Here is an 8,543-nt window from a genome sequence, read left to right as displayed (position 1 = left end):
ACTCACATGTACCAACTCGCAAGATCATTTCTGATTAGAGATTTTAGATTTTTGAATCTAAATGTCCAAATGGCGAAATTTGAGTCAAAAATTGACAAAGGATTATAAAATATCGAGGTTTCGTTTACTTTAGAATAGCACTCCTCCATTACATTAGTTAATGACAGAACCGGGGAAATTTTTGATAAGCGGTGATGTCTTCAAATAGACTACATTTTGAGTTCTCAATGAGAAAATTGAAGGTTATTATAGTGTTCCACACCCCATCACATTGCATAATGTCCCTTAATTTTCTCATTTCCATTTTGTCTTCATTATTTCTTTCCCTATTGTTATCCCTTATCCCACTTCTTCAGCATATAAGATATCATGGGGGTGGGTGGGGTGGGCGAGGTGGGTGACCACCAATAGCTGGATTCGTGAATTTTCTAAATCACGAACAGCTGATTGTTAAAGGTCAAGTCCACCCCAGAAAACAGTTGATTTAAATAAATAGTGAAAAATCAAACATGAATAACGCTGAAAACTTCATCAAAATCGGATGTAAAATAAGAAAATTATGACATTTTAAAGTTTCGCTTATTGTTCACAAAACAGTTCTGCTCAACTCAGTGATGTGCAAATGGGAGAGTCGATCATGTCACTCACTCACTATTTCTTTTGTTTTTAATTGTTTGAATTATACAATATTTCAATTTTTACGAATTTGACAATTAGGACCTCCTTGCCTGAACCACAAAATGTTAAAATAATGGAATTCCACGTGTTCAGGGAGGAATGAAACTTCGTTTCACATGACATTGACGAGAAAATCCAAATATTTCATATTTCATATAACAGAATACAATAGAAATAGTGGGTGATGTCATCGGTCCCCTCATTTTCATACCGAACAGGATGTGCATAAAACTGTTTTGTGAAATTAAGCGAAACTTTAAAATATAACTTTCTTATTTTACTTCCGATTTTGATGAAATTTTCAGTGATATGCTTGTTTGAATTTTATCTTTCTTTTTACATCAGCTTTTTGTTGGGGTGTGGACTTGTCCTTTAAAACAGTGTCGGTGGCGGAACAAAGATATTGGGATGGGGGAAGGGGGAAACTAAATTTGACGTCGTATTTTGTTTTTCTCAATTGAATCTTATTGAATAAAAGGGGTATACTATTACATTACCCAGATCTCTCATTTGTATACTCTTTGTTTTTCTTTCTCTTTTCTCCATCGTTTTCATGTCTTTTTGGCCCCCCTTTTTAAAATAAAAACATAGGGGCAGCCGCCCCACCCCTGTCTTGCCACCCATTGGATCGTGATAATTGGCAACTATAATGATACGCTACGAACTTTGTGTGAATTAGAGCTAGCCTGAAATATGAATGGCGCCATCTTTTCTATGGGAAAATAAAAAGGAATATTCTTGGACCCACCTACCATCGCCGACGGGGGACCTATATAAACCATAAAAATATTAGGGCCTAAGTAGAAAACGCAATTTAAATGCGACATTATTTAACTTCATTGTCTTCCGAAATTTCAAGATTTCTATTTATTTCCATCTCCTTTTCGGGAATCACAAGGAAACCCAAACAGAAGCAGAAGGCCGGGGGGGGGGGGGGACACTTTTAAATGTCTTTCAGAAAGAAAGTGGGGTGAGTTGTCTTTTCTTTTTTCTTCCGATATCTTTTCTTGATCGTGACATTTATCATGATCATCTCCAGACGATCATCACCGCAATCATCATCATCATCATCATCATCATCATCATCATCATCATCATCATCATCATCATCATCATCATCATCATCATCATCCCCGTCTCCATCATCATCATCATCATCATCATCATCACCGTCATCATTATCATCATCATCATCATCCTCATCATAATCATCGTCATCATCACCCTCATCATCATCATAATGATCGTCATCATCTTCTTCCTCCTCCCCTTCCTCCTCATCACCACCACCACCTTCATCATCAACACCATCATTATCATCATCGTTACTATAATCATGATCTCTCCATCTTTACACATTTTCTTAACATGCTTAATGCGCTATACAAAGACAGTCATATACCTCCCCCGTTCGTTTCATTCTCCTAACTCCTTATTTCCCCCTCTTTCAATGTTTGTTTGTCCCTTTTTTCATAATGATATACTATTGTCGCCCCCTCATCCTCATTTCCTTTGCTCTCTCTCTCTCTCCTCCTCTCTCTACATCATTATTGTAATTATGATCACCCTTATCAGCACCACCATCACCATCACCACCATCACCACCACCACCACCACCACCACCAAGTACCATCCTCCTCCTCCTTGTCATTTACTTTTAGGTAACATCTTTATTTTTTTTATTTTCCATAGTTAATTATGATTACTTTATTATTTGATTTTAAATATTTGTATGCTCTATATATGCTCTATTCTTTGTTATATTTGAATTCGTCACCATGTTTGATAATTGTGTTTGTTACGAAGGGCCCCAACGAAAACCGGCTTGTTGCTGATTGGGCTACCCTTCTTTTACATATTTGAAATAGATAAATAGATAAAATAAATAAATCATCATCTTAACTATTACCACCACTACCACCACCATCATCATCATCTTATCTCTTCAACACTGCATCTCTTGAACTGCAAGTAATTTTTCTAACGTTAACAAAAGACAACACATACACGATTTCAAACAATGATAATAAATATTTTTGTAAATCCCTTTTATTGTCAAAATATCGACGTTCAAGCAATTTAAAGTAAATTGATATTTTTTCAATATGGAAGCAGGAATTGTATCATGATACTTCGATGGGGATGAACAAGACCACTAAAGGTGGTATTCCTCAATGATAATAATTTAGTCATTTTACCCAAGACCCATTTTTCAACAATGCTCGTTTTATTTCTTTCCTACTAGTATTTTGTTTCATCTACATTATGTTCGTTAAATCTCTTGAAAAAAAATGATGGAGAGAGGCACAAGCTTCCGAAAGACCCAGTGGATCCTGACTTGAATTGAATAAAAGTCTGAATTTGGTATCGAATTATTTAGGAAAAAAAAACATGATTCAAAAGATGAGTAGTATAATTTAGCTTACTATAATCTTCCACAAGGTGGCGAGAAATTGTCAACTTCTATAGGTACGTCACTCTCTGTCACCCTAGAAACCATCCTGCGTGCTGATTGGTCGAAAGTTTGAGTCCTGGACGCTGATTGGTTGGTTGTCACTCCTTACCTCGTATTGACAGCGAGGCTGATGGTTCATAAGATTCCTCATCAGCCACATTGTTAATACGGGGTAGAAAGTGGAGAATCTTGCCGCTCAGAGTGTGGCCAACAGAAATACGCAACATCGATATTAGTATCGATATCTATGTTGTCGTCTGCTCAAATTTGATTTCTCATCGTCATCCTCTGTTTATTCGTATATAATTCTGTTTGCATATAAAATTTGAAATTCCTGATTTCCCTTATTTAACAGATATGTATCTAAAGCATAACAACTTGAAATTCTGACTGACTTGCTGATAAAAAAAAAAATCCGCTTCGAATTTGCGTTTTTAAACAGATCGATGTAAATAGAATCAAAAGCAAGGTCGATTTATAATTTCCATCGATTTTTTCCGGATGTGATACTTAAGTTATATAGTTATATTTTAAAGCGATATCAAGAAAGTGTGAATCGTTCAAACGTTGTTTTGACTTGATTTTAAAATTATATTCATTTTTTATTGAGGAAAAACATAGTTGTCTTGTTCCTGACGAATCTTCTGTTCAAGGATTGTGATAGTCTGTAGTCAGCTCGCTGTTGCCAAATCTGGAGTGATGGGGGGAGAGAGAGAGAAAAGGAGAAAAGAGAGATAGAATACTTATTAGATGTGTACCTTATTTAAACTCAAATCTATATTAAAGGGACATTGCCACCGCTATATTTAACTGTTTAACAAGGTGTAATATGAGAGCACGAAGTATATGTACAGAGGTGAAATATATAAAAACCTACTTTGTAATAAGCCTAATAAGAGAGGAGGGAGGGGAGGCGTGTTCAGTATTGCATATACAATGTGCACGATAAAAATCTTGTCAAATGTCTTAGTAGAAGTTAAAGTACACACACAGCGTGCCAGGCGGAGAGGGGAAAATATCGCAATAAGTTACATATTACACCATTCGTGAAACTCGTACTGGTTTGAAATTAACTAATATAGATTATGAATTTCATATACATCAGTTGGGATCTGTCTATTACTCATAACTCTCTATTTTGAGCCCGTAAATGGACTTAATTTTTTTTAAGATGAAGACGAAGGAGATAGAAACAAATATTTGTCTTGCATCACCGAATTCGACAACACAATTTTGCTTAAGAATTTTGTAGGTTTTTAAAGGGCTTTGAACAAAAGACACATCGAGGACCCGATGTAGAGAAGTAGCTATATCTGATCCAGTCTCCATTAAAAGAAGCATTATTAATTATGTGCGACGAAATATCTTAATGAAAAAAAAGTAACAAGAATTCTGAAACAAGGAAAACGCTTGAAGTATTTAGCCACTGAAATCCCCTTCATGACCACAAAATTTAGAAAGCCATGAATGTATAATGATTTTGTTTCCAGAGTAAAACAATGAGTTTAGTATAGAAGTGTATTGGATAAGATTAGAATGTTTGACATGAAATTGTGAGTTGCAACAAAAAGACACGGAAGCGAAAGAAGAGAGGTAGATAATCATCCACACATTTAGCTAAACTAAACATGGCATTGTCAGTTTTTAAGGAATGATTTCTGATTTATACCAATTTGCCACACCTAGGTTGAGCGTGGCAAATGTAGATCGATATCTCACCTAAAAGGTCGTTAAGAACCAAGGATCCACATAACGGAGAGTGAATCATATGGCATCGTAGAAAATTTAGAAAATTTGATTGCCGAATAGATCTGCGCATGCTTAGAGTAATTTATTAACCCAGAAAGCCAAGAAATCGCCTATTATCATTATAATACTTTTGAATTTCATATTTGCCAAGTATATGTAAATGTATGAATAAAGTGGTCGAATATCTGCCAGAGAATTGACATAAATCGTTGACCTGAGATACAGGGCACGCGGCATTTTGATAATAGATAAAACAAATTGGTCATGTCTGATAGCGATCGATATGACTAATCGTTTGATCGGATGTTTATACATCACTTCAGTCGCGTTACAATCTATTGTAGTTTATTCTAACATGTACGAGAAAAACTCACAAAAGGGGCTGGTTTGGTTTTCACAAAAGAGAAAAGGGGTGGTATTTTCCTCAACCCCTCCAAATTTTATGAATCACCGAGCCAATGTATGCTAATATTAGGTAGAGGGCACAAGGCCACAAACTGTGAACGCAATAAACATTCCGCCAAACATTTGCTTAAGATCATAAAATTAGGGGTACCACTTCACTTTGATGAGTAAAGGCAATCTCATTTTCTTTGGTGTTTAAGTCAATAAATGTTGCTCCACGATCGTTGCTATTGTGTGTGAGGATTTGTAGTTTGAGACGCATTTAAAGCCCATTGTAAAACCTATGCTTAACAAGCTACATAATGACTCAAGAACAAATATGGTTTATTGATGCGGTGTTATGTAATCACATGTAAAGGTTAATGATTTAGATGGAAAATCGGCCGAAATCGTGAACGAAAAATAGATGAGATTGTACTAGCGTTTAGTATAAAATAAAGATTGCTCACATTTCGAATATATCTTGTTAAGGTCTTATCTTACATCCCATTTATCTTTCAAAGGAATATCATGTGAAGTTAAAAATTTTGCATCTTTTGTACTTGTGCAAAGTAAATTACTTTTAATCTTTAATACTTCTAGATTATTGAGAATTAAACTAAATCCATCAACATTTTGTTCAAATTTAATATGTATAACAAATAACGATTATAATTAATTTGATATAATCAAACGAGTTTAATTCGAACAAACTTGTAAGACAATGACCTTGTGATATCATTGTACTTAGCAATCGCAAAGTAGATGGCGTGTTGCTTATCTCATTATCTCTATACTATATACACGATATAGGGGCTACTTTAAACTGTATAAAGAGAGAAATAAAAAAAGTGGCAGGCCCTCTTAAGAATTTCTACAACTTTAATCGACACTTGACTGAGTTCGTATCACTTCTGCATACAAAACCATCTTAAAGGAACAACACAATCGGTGGACTTCGCACAGAGTAATCTAATCAAGGCATTGTAAATTTCTTATCGCTTTAACTTCGCGCCAATTTTATCTGTCCGTTTTATATTATGTGGGTTAATATTCGATAGACCACGCTATGTGTGAGAGATAAGAGTTATTTACGCCATCGTAGGCTGAAGAAGAGATGAATAGATCAACAGAAAAAAATTGAGCAATTCGAGATATTTTTTTTAAACAAAAATATCTGAAAGGCATAATTTTAATAGAAATTTATAAAAGTGCTGAAAGAAAGATACAAGTGTGCTGGATTGAGGAAAATATGGAGAGGGAGAGAGGACGTAGGGGCAAAGGAAAGAAAATAGAAAGGATAAGGAGGAATAAAAAGAAGTTAAGAAGAACAAAAAGAATGAGACCAAGAACAAAAACAAAGAAGAAAAGGATGAGGGAACAGAAGAAGTAGAAGAAGAAGAAGAAGAAAAAGAAGAAGAAGAAGAAGAAGAAGAAGAAGAAGAGATGCTAAATGTGAAAAAACCACAATGAAAACTTCAGGGGATTGTGTAAAAGAAGAAGAATATCGAAGAAGAAAGAAAGACTGAGGAGTGAAGAGAATTCTATTCTTCAAACAAAATGTATATGGCAACCTTACAATATTCTACGCGAATTGAATAAGCAGAACCAGTAGGAAAGACGTATGATACGAAGAAAAATAGATGATGAAGAAATGAAACAAAATACAAAGAGATGTGTCATCTTAATGACCAGGAATCTGGTAAAAACCCGATAATTCGTCAAATGTTTGAAGAAGATTTAAAACGATATATTTAAAATATATCTTGATTTTAAAATATGAAACATGAATCTCAATGTCAATCTCAATGCTGGGAATCTAAACCAAACATTACTATCTTCCCAAACTCTATGTGATAAATACTGATGTCTCTTTTGTAAGATGCTCTGTGGCTTTTTATTTTAATATTTTTATCTGAGCTGGTTACGAAACCGAGAACCACTATACGAGTAGATTAATGACCCTTGTGATGAGCGTCTCCGGGACATAAATGTGTCAGAAAATATGGTTATTAATTACAGTTTAAGGTACAGGATACAATCAGGCCCTGCATAATTTATGTACACATTGTACATAATGTAGCATGTACCAATATGAAATCATTATCACAATTCTGAATTATGTATTCATGCTTGTAAAATATATATGTAGAAGAACATATTTGAAATAAATGAATATATGTTTTATAAGGAAACACAAATATTTATTTGCATTTCTCATCATTGTTGAGACATGGCATTAAATTGTTGTAAAACCAAATCTGGACTGTAGTTTAATAGGTCATAGTCTATCAAAGCCAAGCATGATGTAAACCAAAATTCATACATTCTTTTTATAATTCTTCAGTAAGATGATTTACAACATTGCCAGTAACGAGAAATTGTTTGGATAATATCAAAGTTTGAATAATAGTAGGTACACTACAGTATATTGGTTAAGACATTCAGGGAATAATGTCTAACATTTCATCAAAAATGAGATATTATAGACTTATAAGTATAGGATCCTTATAATATTGAAAGTAAAATAAGCGACTTACTTTCGAAAATAATTGATGAAGTGATGGAAGATAGATCACTGGCGTGCCATGCTGGTATTCTCAGTGGGAAAAGTTGAAGATATAGAAAAAGAATCAGCAGTCTTCTTCTCGTGTTAGCATCACTAATACGTAGAGCCGACACCACCATCACCACCACCTGTCCTCCACGTCTGGTATTGACTGAATCTCGCTCCTAAAGTGTGGCGCCGCGATCAGCAGAACTCAACGCACGTCCGCACTCAGTGGAGCCGCCTTCTACCAATGATTTCCTACTCCGAGGTGAGGTGCATAAATACCCCCTTCACCACACCCCTCTGCCTACCAGAGCGATACAAACACCCATTGCTAAAGCTCATCACATCACGAGCTGATGTGAGCAAAGAAACAAACCCTCGTTATTGTACTTTGATCCCTCGCCGCCACGTTGTTCATTGCTTGAATGCAAACATGATATAAGTTACTCGACAACTAGCTTATAGGTGGTGTCCTAATATTTGATGCCGGCATCTTAAATACATGCATATTCTTAAGAGAATATATTTCTCATTAATTGACCTGAAATGTTACTTATCCTTCCAGTTAATGATTATTTTTTTCCTTTGACGTCTGGATTATTTTCAGGTGACTTCACTATTAATTATATCATTTTTTTTAGAGAGAAGAGACCCTAATAAAGTAAAAAGGGGTGTGGTCATGGGCGTTAAGTAAGGGAATTTTCTGGTGTGTGGTGTCGATGG

General features: G+C 35.0%; 1 long non-coding RNA gene across 1 annotated transcript; it reads right to left on the bottom strand.

The window, feature by feature from the left end:
• Positions 1-2,709: 2,709 nt before the first annotated feature.
• LOC129282290 (uncharacterized) lies at positions 2,710-8,069 on the bottom strand. Its single transcript, XR_008586576.2, has 2 exons — positions 7,807-8,069; positions 2,710-3,824 (listed from the first exon to the last, which is right to left on the bottom strand). It is a non-coding gene; the product is annotated as an uncharacterized LOC129282290 (long non-coding RNA).
• Positions 8,070-8,543: the final 474 nt, after the last annotated feature.

Source organism: Lytechinus pictus, chromosome 18 (assembly GCF_037042905.1).
Source record: "Lytechinus pictus isolate F3 Inbred chromosome 18, Lp3.0, whole genome shotgun sequence".
Classification (NCBI taxonomy): domain Eukaryota; kingdom Metazoa; phylum Echinodermata; class Echinoidea; order Temnopleuroida; family Toxopneustidae; genus Lytechinus; species Lytechinus pictus.
The sequence above is the reverse complement of the archived record's forward strand: the minus strand, read 5'-3'. Positions and strand labels throughout refer to the sequence as shown.